The sequence below is a fragment of the Macaca thibetana genome, chromosome 7 (genome assembly GCF_024542745.1).
Source record: "Macaca thibetana thibetana isolate TM-01 chromosome 7, ASM2454274v1, whole genome shotgun sequence".
NCBI lineage: Eukaryota > Metazoa > Chordata > Mammalia > Primates > Cercopithecidae > Macaca > Macaca thibetana.
Window position 1 is genome coordinate 10432087 of NC_065584.1, and position 19505 is coordinate 10451591.

General features: G+C 44.9%; 1 long non-coding RNA gene across 1 annotated transcript in view; it reads right to left on the reverse strand.

Moving 5' to 3' along the window:
• Positions 1 to 3404: 3404 nt before the first annotated feature.
• Positions 3405 to 19505, reverse strand: part of LOC126959730 (uncharacterized) — a 185310-nt gene continuing 169209 nt past the window's right edge. Inside the window, exons 2-3 of the long non-coding RNA XR_007727637.1 lie at positions 5219 to 5267; positions 3405 to 3435 (exon numbers count right to left, since the gene is read on the reverse strand). This is a non-coding gene — a long non-coding RNA (uncharacterized LOC126959730). The remainder of the gene's footprint in view (positions 3436 to 5218; positions 5268 to 19505) is intronic.

The window sequence follows — 19505 nt, forward strand, 5'->3', positions numbered from 1 at the left end:
CTCCGACAATCATGCTTACTGGTGTCAAAGTAGATTATGCAAGCTTCAAGTGACATGTAAATATGCACATATATATTATGTGTAACTAATATGCAAGGCCCCATGAAACGTAACAGAGCCAAAAAAACTTTTTAAAATTACTATTTTATGTTGTATGAGACCTTAAGTATATGTTAGTAAATTAATAAATTGATTATTCCAAGTTGATTTTTTAAGTAGTCAGCAACACTTTGTGGGAGATCTTTTCATTGAGAAGATAAGGGATGACATGACACTTGGGTTAATCTCATATTTATGTATGTGCAACTTACATTGAAACTCACCAATGTGGTCATTTCTAAGTCAGTGTGTGCTTGCTCAACTACTCCTTATATGAAAACGCTGGGAGAAATGTCAATGTGGCATCCAGAGTAGACAATGTATGCTGGGCAATCTCTTGCTTTTTTCTGTACCATCTCCTCTACTGCAGAGACTGGAAACGTGGATGCTGCATTTCTCAGCCTCTGTGACCAGCGGGCTTACACAGGTTCTTCCAATGAGAGGTGCTCATGCAAGATCTGGAAGATGGGAAAGAAGGAAGAGTCATTATTACCTCTGAAGGGCCATAAGGAGCCAGAGCTTTTGCAGGCAGCTGGCATGAGGCTTTAGCACTGACGGGTCTCTGGGCAGCCCCCCATGAACTGCTGATTTCAGTGCTGCAGGAGCTGAGATTGCTGGCAACTGTCCCTGCAATTTCTGTAGCTCCTGAGATCCTAAGCTGTTTGTAGCGGTGGCTTCCCTGACCTTGCAACCCCAGGTCTTCTAGTCATTTCAAAGCCTCTACTTGCTGTGTTATCTCTTCCTCCTTGAGATAATCAGGGTTACTTTAGTTTGCCTGATGGAAGTGTCACTGATACAGATTGTCAGTAGATCTCTCTGACTCAGGCTTCAGCTGCCCCGACCTTGGTTCTTGGCCACTGAAGCTCCTCAGCACCCCCTGCTCCCCTTTTATAAAATGCTAGAGCAGCATGAAATGCATCAGTGAACAGAATGCAGAGTTCCCCATCATTGTTGGTGTACCAACGAATACTGCAAGTTCACTAACCAACTATGTGACGTGGGGAATCTCCAGGAAGGGGGCCCTGTGGGTCTATGAGTCAGGCCCCACATTAAGACTCTGAAGCCAGAAACCTGAGCTCTAGAACAGGCTCAGCGCCTGGGGTAACCACTTCTAACCTCCTCCCCTGGATGTATATTTTACCCGACTCCTCAAAATTGACCTGTGTCTCCAAGCCCGAGGTAAGTGCAATTTTAGTGCCAAAGCAACGCCTCCATGGATGTAAGGAGGCTAGACCTGAAAGCAGAGCAAAAATGAACTCAGAGAAAGTGAGAGCTTTCTTCGCAGACAGCACTGACTCGGGGCAGGGTTCACCTTTTTAGAGGAGGGAACTGGAGCAGTCACTGTCCTTCCAGAAAATACCCTCCCCTGGTGTGTTAGTCTGTTTTCACACTGCTGATAAAGACATACCCAAGACTGGGCAATGTACAAAAGAAAGAGTGTTAATGAACTTACAGTGCCGCGTGGCTGGGGAGGCCTCACAATCATGGCAGAAGGTGAAAGGCACGTCTCACGTGGTAGCAGACAAGAGAAGAGAGTTTGTGCAGGGAGACTCCCATTCTTAAAACCATCAGATCTCGTGAGACTTATTCACCTAGGAAGTCTTTTCTTCCTCCTATTGCTGCCAAGCCAGGCGAGGTCTCCCTGTTCCTCCACCCCTCCCTGGCCTGTCATCTACTCAGTCTCATTATCTGTCTATATAGCAGTCAGCATTTCCCAAAGCCAGCATGTCTTCAAGGGAGCAAGAAATTATCAATTTATTTATATTTTTGTAACTCAACTGAATCTGTATTTGGGGTCTATATTGGTAAAAGCACAGCTTCAGTAGAGACTATAGAAGTATAGGTTCTTATGACATAGAGTTCCCACAGTATTTCCTTAAATAAGAGGGAGCTTTATTTCTCTCCCATATCACAGTCCAGAGCAGGAGGGAGCTCTGCATCTCTCCCTGGGGTGCCCAAGCTGGTGAGATGTCTCTACCATCCTTGATGTGAGGCCCCCATCTCTGGCTGTAAGTTGGGTGGTTCAATTGTTGTCATCACATGGTCAAGTGCGATTCTTCCACTGTAGGTTTGAAATTGCAGACTTTGGAGGGTGGGAGACCTACAGAGGGTGGGAGAAGAAACTTCATTTTTAAGTACAAGCAATGAAAGATGCACACACCACTGTTTTCATATCCCATTGTCCTTGAGACAATGGGCAGAATAGTGGTTCCCAAAGATGTCCTTGACTTAATCTTCAAAACCTTGAATAGGTAGCCTTACTTGGCAGAAGACATTTTGCAAAAACGTTTAAGGTTAAGAACCTTGAGATAAGGGGTGGTCTTAGATTTACCCAGGAGGGCTCAATGTGATTGTGTGAATCCTTAAACACGGAGAAGGTTTCCCGGCTATAGTCAGTCAAAAAGGCATGTCATGACAGAAAAAGGATCAGAGAGAGAGAGAGAGATGTGAGTTTTGAAGATGGAAGAAGGGGCCATGAGCCAGGGAATGCATGCCTCCTCAAGAAGCCAGAAGGATTAAGAGAATGAAGAGAATGGATCCAACTCCGGAACCACCAGAAGGAACACAGCCCTGCCAACACCTCAATCTTAGCCCAGTGAGATTGGTATCAGAATTCTGGTCTCTGGAACTGCAAGAAGGTAAAATTGTGTTGGTTTAGGTGGCTAAGTCTGTAGAAATTTGTTATAGCAACAATGATAAACTAATATGCCTTGTCACATTGCCCTACCTAGCTACAAAGAAAGCTAGGAAATGCAATCTCCGGCTTGGTAGGCATGTACCCTCCCTCAGGTGTAAGAGTTGACCTCCCATATCTCTCTGGGGCCATAGGAAATGCAAAGTATTGGTGTCAGACCCTCTGCACTCACCCAACCCATATACACGAGCAAACCACTCTACATAAAGGAAGCCTACACAGCCTATGCAGGACAAAATCCCACCATCACTACAAGGCTGGGAGCAGAAACACTTCCCAGGATGCCAGCTAGAAAGTGAGGCACAGGCACCCTCTTGCCTGAGATTCCCATGTTGACCAAGGGTCTATTAGTTCTCACCCACCCCAGCCATTGTCTAATCAAAAGAGCAGTGTGCGACCCTTCTGAAAAAATGCCCCAATATCTAACTTTCTTATGCCCCTCTCCCCAGATCCCCAGCTCTCAGGATCTTTACCTGGGCTCTGAGTATAACTTCTTCCAGCCCATCTGTGCCTGGACTGAGGCTTTTGAATTTTGAAGCTAGGAAACTGATGACTTCATTTTTTAAACTCCCACGGACAGTGTCCCTTTGGGAGCCTGGGAGTCTGGTATCTGGTTGCTGGGGCTGCAAGGTCACCTTCATCTATCAGGGGGGGAAAAACACAGAATTTCTGAGTAGGAAACACATCCTGAGCTGACACCACCCCTTCACTCTGCCCCACACACTCACATCTCCTTGAGAGCAGACATGATTTTATAACATCCCTGTTGTCTGAGTTTCAGTGGGTGCTCAAAGGAAGTTTGCAGAACAAATGAGCATTGAAAAGATGGCCAGACAAGGATTACCAGCCTATTTGGAAGAAGAGGAAACTGAGGCTAGACAGGTTACTTGATGAAGCAGATGCAGACCATCTTTGAGCCTGCACATCCTCCAGCCATTCAGCTTCAGGATGGGATTCAAGGCAGATGTCCAGCAGCCACTGTGGGCAGCTCTCTGTTGGGGACTGCCTCCAAGTTCACATGGCCACACATCCAGGAGGCATGGGCTGGAACTAAACCTCACCCCCTCCTTCAAGCAGCCTCGACAATGACCCACCCCTGGCTCCATCCCTTATCAGGTGGGATCATTCTAAGGCACATGGCTCACACTCCTGGCACCCCTGGGGGTAGCTGTTGAGACCATGCGCCTTCTCTCCTGCCTCACTTCCTTACTACATCGCCTGTGTTCCTCAATCCCCCAAACCCTTGTCTCAAGTCTGACTCTAGAGAAACTCAAGGTAAGATGCATGCCTTGACGATGGGTACAGTGCTGGGAAGTGGCACTGTCAGAAGTCAACATGAAGGAGTCCACGGACTGACACAAATCATCACTCCTGGTAAATAAATGCTGCCCGGCGAGGGAGATTCTGAGATCAGTGCCTTCCAGCAATTTCTTCCCCACTGCAGGGAAAGACACCTCATTCCACTGTGGCCAAGCAGGCTCTTCTCTGTCCCCTGAGAATCAGCATCCACATCTGACATTTAATTTGGTCACTGGACTCCCACTCTGCACCTACCATGCACCAGAGGACACCAAGAAGGAGGAGAGCCGCTGGCTCCAAAGCTGCTCTGGCTCTAAGTAGGAGGAACAGCCAAGAATGCAGGTAGAACAACAGCAGCAACCGTCCTTCCTGGGCCAGCCAGTAAGATGAGGGCAAAGTAAAAGATGGCAGTCCCTAACAATTTCCAAGGGAGGTTTTGAGAATTAAATGAGAAATTGGATATTCTCACGCATCTGGCTTAGGGGCAGCAGTCCATTAATTTTAGCATTCAACATTATTATCTACACACTCATGTATTTATTCATCTATGTCATGATAATAATATATCACAACAAACCCACGAATCCATGATATTGCTTCCATTTTATGGATGGGGAAATTGAGGGCCAGAGAGATGCCACAACTTGCCTGAGGTCACACAGCTGCCATGTTGGGCTTTGAACGCCAAATCTCAGGCTAACATTTTCCCATCTCTCATTTTTGACACGACTCACTGAACTCCCTGGAACATTAACCTGAGATCACGTTTGCAATCCAGTCTCCATTTTTTGAGTTTCTCTAGGTTTACTTTATGGCAAGCTCATGGCTTAACTCTTAAGAGTGGGCTTCTTGGGGAGACAGAAGGGGAAATGAGGACCTGGTCACGTCCTGCCTTAGTTCCTAATACACACCATTTGCCGCCCAGGCCTGGGGGTTTCCTTGACTCTGTGTAAGTGACGAATCAGCCAACGCAGCCAGAATATTGTTCCCACTAGCTCAGTGCCTCCCCATCTGTGAAATCCTAGGGTTTTGGAGACAACATCCTCCACCCAAATATATTTAACAAAGGCAGACAGTTAAGTGGTCAATGGGAATACCCACAAGCCCAGAGGAAATAAGACTCACCTCCCAAGTCAACAGGGTGTCATGGCTCTGCAACTGTCCTCTGCATCTACTAAGATGAGAAAAATCAGCAAAGTGGGACAACAACATACTCCGGATCCCCTGTGGTCCCCACTCTAGCTAAGTTAATTAGAGAAGTCTTGTCCTGGGATGCCTCCATTCTGATCTCCCTCACATGTCACCTCCCCTGGGAAGCCCTCCTGGTTTATCCCAACCCAGAACAATTCTTTCTGCTGTATGTGCCTCCTCCTAACATCTCTTGCCCACATCACCTGCTACTTACAGTTCTTTTGACAGGTGCTTGTGTCATCTACCCAGAAAGCTCCCTGAGAACAGCCAGAGCTCATGCCTTTGGACATTACCACCCAGAAAATGGGGCATGGCAACCAGAAGGTACACCCAAAGACATTTGCTGATTAATTGAGTGATGAACTCCTATGCATCCTTCAACACTTAGGAAGCCTTAGTGTTTGCTTCATGTGCTCCAGGAAGCCTTAGAAGGATTAGGACAGACTCCTTCTCAGGTTTCAGCACAGGACCTGGCATGGAGTAGATTATGGTGTGGAATCTACATAGCTCTCATCTCAGTCCTTAGACTTGCCTTCTTCCCTTGAAGTATGTGGTGGACACAGGGTATTAAGTCTTTTGAAGACAGGGGCTGTGGTTGTGTGTCTTTCTCTGACACCCTAGCCTGTAGCCGGTGATCAGTAAATACTTGATTGCAGAATGACTTAATAAAGGCATGAGTCCCTTCTTTCTCTTCTTCAGCCCTCATTTACTCGTTCAACCAGACTTGATGGGTGCATTGTACTAACCTGGAGATAAAGGGGGCTACACAAATAATCTCTGCCCTCGAAGAGGGGAAACAGGGAGAGAGAAACTAATGGATAGTGAGCCTGTATTTTTTTTTTCATTTAATCCTCACAAGTGCTTCCTATGTTGGATAATCTCATTCTTTTTTTGTCGATGAGTAAAAAGGATTATCCAGACAGAGTCAGTTGTCCAAGGTCGTAACACTAATAAGTGATGGGGCATCTGTTTGAATCAAGGACTGTCTGACTCCAAAACCCATCTTGCTGCTAGGCTTCCTTTTTGGAGGGAGAGTTAGAAAACCATTTTTAAAAGAAGACAAATAATAACAGGGGGAAAAGTGTGAAGACAGATAAACAAATTGCTGCAATTGACCAGGTCTGGTGTCAAAGGAATCAACTCCACTCCAGTCCACACCCCACAGACCTTCCTCTGGCATCCAGTCCCCACAAAGTATAGACAGGCAAACCTACCCAGGCATGAACCACGCCACGGGCATCCCAGGAAGGTGGAATGGAGATGAACTCATGAGCCTCAGCTTCCCCGTTGAAAATTATTTTTAACTTTCATCATTATTATCTACACACTCATCTATTTATTCATCTATGTCATGGTAATAATATATCACAACAAACCCACAAATCCATGATACTGCTTCCATTTTATGCATGGGGAAACTGAGGGCCACAGAGATTGACAGCTTGCCCCAGGTCACACAGCTGCCATGTTGGGCTTTGAACTCCAAATCTCAGGCTAACGTTTTCCCATCTCTCATTTTTGACATAATTCACTGAACTCCCTGGAACATTGACCTGAGATCATGTTTGCAATCCACTTTCCATTTTTGGATTTCTCTAGGGTCACTGCTCCCCTCCCATCAGGACAGAACTTTCTAGACTCTTTAGGAAACTTCTTGGCATTTTCTCCCCTATCACAAGAGCAATTTTAATTTTTTCTTGTTTCCTCTTGTCTTTTCAATGTCCTGGTCCCTCCACATGGGAACTGCAGTCTCCTCCTACTCCTGATGAAGCTCTGCTCTTTCTTCAGGGGGCCACGTGAAGGTCTTCCCCAGCAGCAACTTTTTCGGCCCTTCCCCATCAGTTTCAGGGCCCTGATTCCCCCAGCCTCTCGCAAGCCCTGCTGTTACACTTGCCCCTTTCCCTGCCTCCCCCACCTTTCTGCTGGCTGCTGGAGGGGCTGCTGGAGGGCAGGGCTGTGTGCATTCGTCAGACATCTCCTGCGCTTAGTGCCCACCAGGCACACCATGGGGTTGAAAAAAGAAGTATTTAAACCGGCTGTCATCATGGCTTAAAACTTTTATCATGGTTGATTTTTTACCCAACATTCTATCAATTTGTCTATTTTTCAACAAGGTAAATCATCCTCAACATTTTCAGTAGGTGTCTAATGGTCAGTCCAGTCTCCAGCCCACACACATTTACGGTGTGGCTGCCATGAGCAGGCACTGTGCAAGGCACAGGGAATCCAAAGAGAGATGCCATTTGCATCTTGCCTGCCGGCTGTTAGGGCAACACACCAGCACTCAAAGATTCAAAGGATCATGAAATGGAAGTGGGTATCTACACAAATGCACCCATTTGATGGATGAGAAAACAGAGGCACGGGAAAATTGTACCAGGTCTACCTGCAAAACCCTAGCAGAGCCCTGACTGGTCCCTACTCAGAATCCAGACCCCCATCCAGGCCTCTCGCCAGCACACTCCTCTCTCAACAAAGGAATGCACTTCTTTATTAGACTTCCACAGAGTCCTAAATCAAACCAAAGCATTCAAATTTTTAAAGTTTGATCAGCTGAGAAATAAGGATATTAAATATGATTAAATACGATTGCATTTGAGGGTACAGACTGTTCTTCCATTACCTGCTTTGATTAAAAAAAGCTATCTGGGCTGTGAGGTAGAAAAGTTAAATGCGACAAGAAGAGAAAAGTCTATCAGTTTGCTGTCATTCCTACTTTTTGTAAGAAAATAGTATTGTTTAAGATGTGTTCGTCGCCACATCAAGAACACATGAGTTAGCATCTGCAGTTAATATTTTTCTCTCCCCTTTAATTGCTAAAAATAAGAGCGATTAGGAAGAATAAAAAGTTATTCCTATGATTCTTCAGGGACCATAAGAAAGGGTACATTTTTTTTTTTAATGGAACATAGACCAGAAGCTCGGATTCCTAAGCTGAAATTTAATTGGTGCAATATTGAAGTTTAAAGAGTAATAAAGTTTTTTGTCCTCAGGTTACAAGGGGAAAATTACCCATAACATTGTTTGGATTATAATATCTTAGCTGCTGCCCTGGCCTATCTTTTTCCTGAGATTATTATTATTATTACTTTTCTGATGGTTTTCCCCATTTCACCCCTTCCCCTCCAAGCTTTGCAAGTGGAGCTGAGCTTCCAGGGAACTTTTCAGGATGGCTGGGACATTATGCGACCAAAGCGGATTTGGACAAAGGAATGTTGTGAGGAAGTGGCAGTAGGGTCTTTTCAGCAATGTCAAATGTCATCTTCTTGAAAGATGAGATAAATGACCAAAAGAAAAAGGAAGGAGATAGAGAGAGAGAAAACCCTCGTGTAATAGCGCACTTATTTCCACCTTCTAATTGAAGAGTTGGCTGGAGCTCAAAACATGGCTCTGACCAACTTCAGCCCTTAAGATGCCTGCATCGCCACCAGAGGGAAAAGTAATCAATCATGAATTAGCCTTTTATTAGTGAAGGTTGAGAATGTTATTGAACGAAAGGGATCCACAATGGATCATTCCTACAGTTTAAATAGTTTAAAGATGCATAAGCATCATCAGGAACTATAAAAACAGTTTATGTCAAAATCATTCAAAGATCTTCAGTTCTTAGAAACCTACACTACAACCAAAATTAGAAACCAGACGTTGTTTGGAAAACATGAGACCTGCACTCCGCGCCCCCAAGTGTTCGTGGACTTGGCATCAGCTAATTGCTCTACAGCAAGCGCCCGGGTGACTGTTTTCCCAGGGTTGTGACTGTGGAGACTTAAGTCTGGGACTTTTTCAGGACCCACTTCATCTGCAGAAGTATCAGGATGTAGGATTGCTGGATGTAGTATCAACACAGGATGATCAGTTACGTTTGAATTTGGGATCCACAACAAATCATCTTTCAGTATGTCCCATACAACTTTGGCAGGCTGAGGTGGGAGGATCACTTGAGCCCAGAAGTTTGAAACCAGCCTAGGCAACATACGGAGACTCCCATCTCTACTAAAAAATAAATTAAAACTTAGCTGGGCATGGTGTCATGTGTCTGTGGTCTCAGTTACTTGGGAGACTGGGGTGAGAGGCTCTCGTGATCCCAGGTGTTGGAGTGAGCCATGATGGCACCACTGCACTCCAGCCTGGGCAACAGAGTGAGAGCTTGTCACTATCAAAAAACAAAACAAACAAAACAAAAGCTTACAACATATGTCTACCTAAGCATTTTTTCTTGTTTATCTGAAATTCAAATTTTACTGGTCATTCTGTATTTTATCTAGAGGCCCCAGGCCAGAGGCAAGCTGCACTTTAGCCTACCTTGTCTTTCCTGCATTTCCTCCTGGGGCCCTTCATAGTTGGGCCCCTGAAGACCCACAGAAGACTCAGGCTGTCTGGGGTCTCAGGCAGGAAGGAGCTGTTAATATAAGCAGGAGCAGCTGGGCATGGCAGCATGCAGCCCTAACTACTCAGAGGGCTGAGGCAGGAGGATCAGTCCTGCAGTCCTGGCTACTCAGGAGGCTGAGACAGGAGGACGGCTTGAACTCAGGAGTTCAAGTCCAGCCTGAGCAACACAGCAAAATCCCAGCTCTAAAAGAAAAAAACAAAATGAGCAGAAAGAATGGAACAAGACCTATTTCCAAGGGTGCAACCTACAGTCCTGAGGCAGAACTTTCCAGAGAGCCCCTCCTCCATGTTTAGATGCAGAATAGGAGCAGAGAGTCCTTGGGATTCCCTGTTTGGAGTCCCAAGATACATGCTGCCTGCTGGGCTCAGGGCTGTGAGACTCTGTATTTTTCTCTCATTATTAGGCACCTGCCACCAGGTGAGGAGCGGTGCTCTCAAAAAGCCCAGGTGAGAGATTCTCAAAGTTAAAGGTGCATGAGCATCATCAGGAAAACTTGCCAATAACCCAGAGGCCCTGTCCCTGTCCCTTGTAATCTCTGATTCAGTAGGTCTCAGGTGCACCCTGTAATCTGGATTTCTAACAGCCACCACCCTCCCACCTGTCCCGCACCCCCACACATCCGGGGATCCTGATCTAGGTAGATTCTCTGAGAAACACTGACCTGGGTTTGAGGCTCTCCCCAAAGTCAGATGGAGAAAAGCGTCCAGTATTAAAAACATTTTCTGCAAAGATAATATCATTCATGAATCTGGCATTTCACAATCTGATTACAGATAAATGTTATTTTAACAATATGATGTAAAAATCACAGTAAACAGTAATTTTTCTACAAATGGATCATTCTTACAGAAATCAATTTTCTTGTCTCAGCCTATATTTTTGTTTCTTAAACTTAATACAATTTTTTCCATGATGAGGACTAAAGTTGAATTATTTATAATAGTTTAAAGACAGGCATATATGTTACTTCTGTGCTTGTTAGATAAATGTAATTACAAAGTTTTAGAATAATAAAAATGAAAATTATAAGATGAAAATAATTGCAGAATTTTAGATTCATGATGTAAAAAGAAAGCCATTGACTTACAAAAATGCAAGTTTGACTTTAAAGGGCATTTTCCAGATTAAGAATTAAGAAAATTCTCCTAATTATGTAAGTAAGAACTGGTATTCTTGTACATATGTGATAATATAAAAATAATGCAACTATATTATTAAATTCATATGTAATATCATTAGACAAACCACTACTAGATACTAATAAAACAAGCTCTTCTCATCAATGAATGTATGTCAAAATACGAGGAGGAATTTTGCCCTTACTGTTTTGAAAGTTCATATGACCTAGACATTCAGTGTCAGAACAACACAGTATTTTCCCACAGGCTTTACACAATGGCCTAGCTAGGAAAACTTTTATTTATATTTTAAAGGTATATAGAAAGTTCTTGGACTATTTTGAATACAGCACTTAGATAACACTAGAAAACATCATCTAAAGAAAATAAATTAAAATTGGAAAGTGTGGTATTATGAGTTGGTCAAATTGCCGCATCCAAAAAGATATGTTGACGTTCTAACCCCTGCTACCCGTGACTCCAGCTTTATTCAGAAATAGGGTCTTTGCATACGTAACCAAGTTATGATGACTTCCTGAGGGTGGTCCCTAATCCAATATGACTGGTGTCCTTATGAGAAGAGGGGAATTTGGACACAAACTCACACTCAGAGGAGACACAGTGGGAAGACGGCCATGTGCAGATGAAGGCAGAGATCAGAGTGATGCTGCCAGGAGCCACCAGAAGGGGGAAGAGCCAAGAAAGGATCCTCCCCTAGGGCCTTTGGAGAGAGAAAGACCCTTCCAACACCTTGGTTTCAGACTTCTGGCCTCCAGATCTGTGGAAGAACACGTTTCTGTTGTTTTAAGCCACGCAGTTTGCGGTGCTGTGTAGGGCAGTCCTGGGAAACTCATGTATGTCGATTTTATTACAAGTCCACGGAAAAGGCTTCATTTTCTTTTTTCAAAACAATAAAGTGAAATGATAAAAAAAAAAAAAAAAAATTTAACTCCTCCAGGGACAGTGGCTTACGTCTATAATCCCAGAACTTTGGAAACCCGAGGTGGAAGAATTGCTGAAGGCCAGGAGTTGAAGACCAGCCTGAGAAACATAGCAAGACCCCTGCCTCAACAAAAAATTTAAAAATTAGCCCAGCATGGTATTGCATCCCCGTAGTCCCAGCTACTTGGGAGGCTGAGGCAGGAAAATCCCTTGAGCCCAGGAGTTTGAGGCTGCAGTAAGCTGTGATCACACCACTGCACTCTAACCTGGGTGACAGAGCGAGATTTTGTTTGTAAAAAATGAAAGACAGAAAAAGAGGAAAAGGGAGGGAAGGAAGGAAGGAAGGAAGGAAGGAAGGAAGGAAGGAAGGAAGGAAGGAAGGAAGGAAGGAAGGAAGGAGGGAGGGAGGGAGGGAGGGAGGAAGGGAGGGAAGAAAGAACAGAAGGGAAGGAAGGAAGGAAGGAAGGAAGGAAGGAAGGAAAGAGGGGAGGGAGGGAGGGAGGGAGGGAAGGAAGAAAGAAGAAAGAACAGAAGGGGAGCAAGGAAGGAAGGAAGGGAAGGAGGGAGGGCTGGCGGGAGGGAGGGAGGGAGGGAAGGAGCGGGGAGAGAGAGAGTGAAAGAGAAGGAGAGAGGGAGGGAGGGAGGCAGAGAGAGAAGGGCAGAGAGAGAGAGGAATAGAGAGAGAGAAAGAGAGAAAGAAAGAAAAACTTGGAGTGAAATCCCTCCCAAATCTATTAGAAAATAACAGCTTCTTGGGCAGCCCCAGTTTACTCTCACAAATGGACCTTGAGCTGCCCGATGGGTTGGTTCTTCCACGTCTGTCGGAATGCTGCGTTTACGGTCCTTGGCGTGTCTCTTTTTGTCTAACTACTCCTCAATCTGCCTCCCTTCGCCAAGGAACTACAGTTCTAATGTCCCCTTCAATCCTGGAGGGGCTAACAAGGGTGCATTTTGCTGCCCTCTGGAGCACTGTACCCAAACACACTCCCTGCTGTGAAGCAGGGTCACCCAGCACTGATAACCAGCTTGTTTGCATCCAGTGAGACAGAGCACCCCTACACAACGACCTACAGGAAGAAGGTTTATTCCCAGCAGACAGGCAGCAAGGGACAACAGATGTCTAGGATTCATTGGAAGCTGGTCCCACACAAGGCTCCAGTAAGCTGCCCAGGGCAGATGGAGTCTTATCTGCATGTGCCCCACTTGCAGCACAGCTGAGGGGCCCAGGAAAGCCATCTGCCCTGGTTTTACACCGTGGGGAATGTGACTCACTGGGCTCAACTGTTGAAGGACATACCATTCTTAGGGGGACTGGAACAGGGCCTGGCCATCTCCCCCTTACCTCAAGGTGTTGCATGCCCAGCACCTTCCACAGTTACCCCTTTTTTTTTGGAGACAAAGTCTCACTCTGTCACCCAGGCTGGAGTGCAGTGGCACGATCTCGGCTCTCAGCAACCTCTGTCTCTCAGGTTCAAGCGATTCTCCTGCCTCAGACTCCTGAGTAGCTGGGACTACAGGCGCCCACCACCACACCAGTAAATTTGTGTATTTTTAGTAGAGATGGGTTTTCGCTATGTTGGCCAGGCTGGTCTTGAACTTTCAAAGTGCTGGGATTACAGGCGTGAACCACTGTGCCTGCCTCCACAGTTATTCTTGACAACTACAAGCAAGAAATGAAGAAGTGGCTCAGTCCAAGGCCACCCAGAGAACAGCCCCGCACCTGCCTCTCTCCAAAGACCCTTGATCATGCTTTTCTCACTCTAAGCTTTCAACTCCTCTCTCTAACCCAGCTCCAGGCTAATGCCCTTCTTGCCCAGTATTTCTCAAAACAGCAAGACCTTTATTTTACGAACGTCTCGGCCTGCCTGTATAAAGCCACACTAACTACTGCTTATAGGACAGTTGTACAGAAAAGATGAGGCAGGCAAAGCAGCTGGCCCCGAGCCTGTGCATGGCAGGTGCTCAACAAAGGCAGTCGTAGGTGTCTTTACATCACACAGGTGGAAGGCCTGCTCAGCCTGAGCCTTAGAAACTGAAAGCCAGACAGAAGGGAATGGGATTCTCTTTATCTGGCAACACTAGGACAGATATCAAAAAGGCAACATGCTTCTTCACTGCCTTTTATTTTTGAAGTCCCCATTTCAGATACTTTCAAAGTCACTCAGTCAGAAATTATTGCAAGCCTGACTTGTGTGGGCCAGTGCTCCAGGCTCCTGAGGGAGAGACATGGAAACCAGGCCCCTGCCCCAGGACACTAAGGATCTAATAGCCGATACACTTGACAAAACCTGCAGGAAACATGGGCCTTCAAGAATAGACTTATGAGAGGATTCGTTTGAACACTGTCAGGTAGGGTCAATCCTTTTAGGCTTCCTGGAGGAGGTGCTTGAGGTATGTCTCAGGGCCTCAGAGTTCATTGTCAGTGTGAGGACTGGGCTCTCCTGGATCCTCCCAAGCATTTGTGGAATCCAGTTCATGTGCATTCCATACAGAAAGCAAATTATTGTGAGGTCCCTGGATGGGAGAGGGGGATTTTGATCACCAAGATTTGGCCTTAAATATCTCTTCACGTCCTACAGGGGCTAGCCTTTCCTAACTCCAACCTCCTGGCCCCAACTAGCCAGAGCCCTGAATTTATGCCCCCATGGCCCCCTTCCTTCTCCTCATGGAGCTCATCACAAATGTGATTGATCATCTGTGTGGTCTTTGCCTCAATGTCTGTTCTCCCCAAAGGGTTGTGATGACTGCAAGGTACAGATATTCCTGACTCCCATCTCCCTGTTCCAGCTGAGCCTGGTACAGTAACTCACACAGGATAGGTTCTTTCAAAAAAAAAAGTTTGCTAAATTGATAAAATCCTCCAAGGTCTTTCTTCTTTTTTAACTTATATTTTAGGTTTGGAGGTACATGTGACAGTTTGTTATATAGGTAAATTCATGTCACAGGGCTTGTTGTACAGATTATTCCATCATCCAAGTATTAAGCCTGGTACCCAATAGTTATTTTTTTCTGCTCCTCTCCCTCCTCCCTCCCTCCACCCTCAAGTAGATTCCAGTGTCTGTTGTTCACTTTTTTGTGTTCATGAGTTCTCATCATTTAGCTCCCACATATAAGTGAGAACACGCAGTATTTGGTTTTCTGTTCCCGTGTTAGGTTGCTAAGAATAATGGCCTCCAACTTCATCCGTGTTCCCACAAAAGACATGAACTTGTTCTTTCTACGGCTGCATACTATTCCATGGTGTATCTGTACCACATTTTCTTTATCCAGTCTGCCATTGATGAGCATTTAGGTTGATTCCATGTCTTTGCTATTGAGAATGGTGCTGAAATGAACGTTTGTGTGCGAAGTGTGGTCACTTAACCAGCAGCATGGATGTCATCTGGAGCTTGTGAGACGTGTGTCATCTCAGGTCCCACCTAGAGCTGCTGAATCAGAGCTGGGATTTTAACAAGCTTCCGGGTGATTCACGCACACTGACATCTGAGAAGCCCCAAGGCCCAAAGGAACATCTGAAACTTGGAGAGGGGTGGGGAAATAGCAGTGGAAAGGTAAGAGTTGGATGGAACTATAGACCTTTAGCAATCTGCCCAAATGCCCTCCACTGACTGTCCTTCCATCCCTCATCCCTCATTTCTTTGGATCTTAAGCACCTCCTCCAAGAAGCCCTCCCAAGTCCCACTGGATTGAGTTAGAGACCTCACTGGCACGCACCCTCCACACTACAGTTTTATTTTAAATTTCCACCCCGCCCCAACTCCTCCAGAGGCTTGGGAGCAGAGGGCAGAAATTCGTTTTGAAAACTTCGTGTCCCTAGTGGTTAAAGAGTCACTGGAAACAGGTAGGTGCTCAGTAAATAATTACTGAGTGACCGATTGATCCTTAAGTTTCAGTCTTCTGACTCTACAGCCACGTCCTTTCCACCTCCCCAGCGCGCATCTCAAGAGGAGGACAGGCTGGGGTCCTAGCCGCCAGCACTTCATCTGTGCAGGGATGCTCAGATGAGGCACGTGCGTTTATTTAAAAGTGGATGTTCCCAAAGGGAGAGGTTGTATTTCTTGGTGTTGAGTGAAGTATGAAGGAAAGGAAAGGGTGCATGGCTACGTGGCGAGAAGCTATCAAGTTCAACTCTAAGACATCTGTTTACCCAGGAAGGGTAAACAGAGCTCTGAAAGAAAACACTGGAAATCACTCCAACGTGGGGTGGGCTTTCCTGCCAGGTGCCGGTCACTGAAGCAGCTGCTGACGAATCACCAGGCAGGGACTCCAGCACGCACCCACAGGGTCAGGGAGGGCACCTCCAAGGTTCTTTCCAATTGAGTTTCAACATCTAGGCCGAGTCTGCAAATTTTCTTGGAAATGGGCAAGGAGGTAAAAATCTGGGGTTTGCAGTTGACGCCGTCTTTGCTCCAACTACTCCCCTCTGCCACTGTGGCTGGGAGGCAGCCTTAGATAAGATGCAAACCAATGGGCGTGGCTGAGTCCCAGGGAAATGCTAATGACAAAAGCAGGTGGGTGCCCCACGGACCCTAGTTTGCTGACCCTTGATCTAAAATAAAACTGAGACAAAACTAAAGTAAGAGTAGACTGCCCACTTTGGATTCTCAAAGGCTCAGGGCAGACGCTGTGGTTGTCTCTCTGTGGAATTTACCCTATCTTGAACTGATCTTTGACCAGGGGACATTGAGCCCTCTGGGAACTCTTCCAAGCCTTAGAAACAGCTGATGAAAACAAAAGTATTTTAACTAAAGAAGATAAACCAAATATGCCCCCACTCCCAGTTGAGGATAAAAAGAGGTTGTGACACCCACCTCTTTGTATTGCAATCAGTTATTTCCGTCAGTGAGGACCAACATTTCTTGACCATGCACACACAGAAGGGGCACACACCAGACAGAGAGAGACAGAGAGAGAGAGAGAGAGAGAGAGGAAGATGGAGATTAGACATGATGCCTATCTAGTGGATATTTAAAATGTTACAATTAGTATTTCCCTCCAGTTAAAGAGGCTCTCCCATAAAATGTACAAATGGCGTTTGGACAATAAAACTGATGGGTTTATAGAGTCAAGTCATCGCCCTGTCCAGGATCCCATTAAGAAGCTCTGCTACTTTGATGCAGAGCTATGGCCTCCTGCCTCTATTATATTACCCTCTCTTGCCTCCATCCATAATCATGCTTCACATCCACATTAGAAGGCTGAAAACGCTTGGCTCGTAGGCATCCTGTATGACGAGAGCATTCATTTTATTTATTTAAAGCTTGGCTTGCCTAGATGGTCCCTAGAGATAAAGCATCTTATATTCCTGGGGGTCCAGGTACCATTGGAAGAGCATTTATTCCAGTATCACTGCCTTTGAGCCAAGGCTAAACGCACTTTCTCAGACATAAGGAATCAGGAAATCTACAATGGGAGCGTAATGTTAATATCTCTGTTAAAATAATACCCAATAGCTCTTTCAAACGAGTATATCAAATGGGTGCTTCTCGAGCCATGAGTCAACTAGCTTCATTCATCAAGACCAGAGAGGGGATGGGTAGCGGGAGAAGGCTGCATGCTTCCTTCCTGCGAAGCTCTCTTTGCAGCGATGAAACCAGATAATACCAGGCAGCTCGGTTTTCCCTTAGGTTCTGTTGCTTAAATAATTCATATGGTCATGCACAGAAAGCTCAAAACACAAATGAGAGCAATAAGAACTCACTTTGGGTGACTTGATCTGTAAGTTTCTTCAGCAAATACTCATTTCATATGAACTATGTGCTGAGAACTATTTAGGCTGTAGAAGCAGAGAAAAAGAATAAAAATAAAGCTTTTCTCTCCCAGTCCTCCTAGTGAAAATGGGGAAATAAACAAGTAATTCGAATATAGACCAAGCTGAAATAAAAATAGTACGATGGTAGAGGTGCATAGAAAAATGTTAAAGTTAGGAAGGGGTGTGAGTGCAGAATTGGCAGTTGCATAGAAGTGATATTTAAGCTGGTTTTTGAAGTTTAAATCAGAGTTTACAAGGCAGAGAATAGCACTTGTCCTGGGCAGTAATTCTCTTAATTTATTTCATGGATATATCTCCACTGACATTGTGATAGATGTTAACCAACTTCCGCGGAGGAATGAAGCCGCCTTGCAGGGCCACGCGGACCCGCTGGGAAAAGAGCAAGGATTAAATAGCCAATTACAAATGAATATTTACCTGATAGATTGGGATAGATTAGGAGGGGAAGTAAGAAGGATGAGTGAAAATTGCACACACTGAAAATGAAGAATGGTCTGTAATGGGAATGGGACAAAGGGCCAGCGGAAATGAATTTGGAAAGGCAGCCTAGAGGTCATAAAGGGCTCCACTGGCCAAGATAAGGAATTCAGGGCTTATCTTGTGAGCCAGAATTTACCAAAGTATGCTCCATGAAGCAATTCCATAAGGTACTAATAGGTTTTACAAAAATAAACTTGGGAGACGCTAGGATGAACCCTGCAGGACTTCTCAGAGCCTTTAATATTTTAGTGCACACAGGCATTCCCAAGAGGGATACAAAAGATATAATAGCTCCCCAATATTTTATCATAACATCTTCTTTTGTTATTTTAAGAGAGAGATCTCATGGGATTTGTGTTCTAAAGAATAGAAATTGGGAAATGCTACTAAAGCCACACAGACCTGTAGAGTGTTTCTGGGAAGAGGAGTAACGTGTAGAGTTTTAGGACGGAAGCGTAACCCTGGCAGCAATAAAACACTGAAACAGGATGGGAGAAGGATAAAGTTTTGTGACCGATTTCACATGCAGAATCAGGAGCCAGTGATGATTCGTGGTTCTGACTTTGTCACTGAGAAGATGCTGCAGAAAACTGAGGTAAAGGGGAACCCAGGAGGAGGAACCCGTGAGACTGAGCCGTTTTGGCCAAGTTAATCCAAGAATGCCCCTTTCACCATATTACTCAGAAGACAAGTGACTGATAGGCTCCATCATTATTTTAAGCTCATTTTCTTCTGAAAAATCAAGAGGAGGGTGAAATTTTTAATGGAATGCTATGAAACGCATATTATTACCAGGACTTGAGTCTTTTAGTGAAATACATATTTATAAACCTTTGTGGAGCATAGATCATTTACCTAATAGAGCAAGACTGCTCTAAAGTCAACCATCCTAATCTATCAGGTAAATATCCATTTATAATTGGTTATTTAATCCTTGCTCTTTTCTCAGTAGGTCCGAATGGCTCTGCAAGGCTGTCTCATTTCTCCGCGGAAGTCTGTTATCATCCATCACAATGTCAATAGAGATATATACATTAAAGAAATTAGGAAAGTTACTGCCCAGGACAAGAGCTAACATTTAGACTGAGAGAAATGCAAAACATAATGAAACAGCTGCTGCGGGTGAGGAGGACAGAATTTTTCATTTTAATAACCAGTCATACTCCAGTGCAGAGAGGCAAAAATAGAAAGATGGCAGCGGTAAGCTGTATTTTGGCTAAAATTTTCTGATCATCCTGAACAAGTTCCTGGACAGAACCCCTACTCCCACAAAAGGAGAAAGGCATGGATTCTGTACCCCTAAATCCTTCACTTTGTACCACCACCTCCTTATACACACACACACACACACACACACACACTTCATTTTATTCTATGTATTTCAGGAATCTCAAAATTAGGCCGTTCATTGAGCATCTATTTATCATGTGCTGGGTGCTTCTGCTTGTTAGATCTCATTTACCAAAGAAAAATCATAGTATTCTTTACACTATTGGGGAAATTGAAGTTTGGAGAACT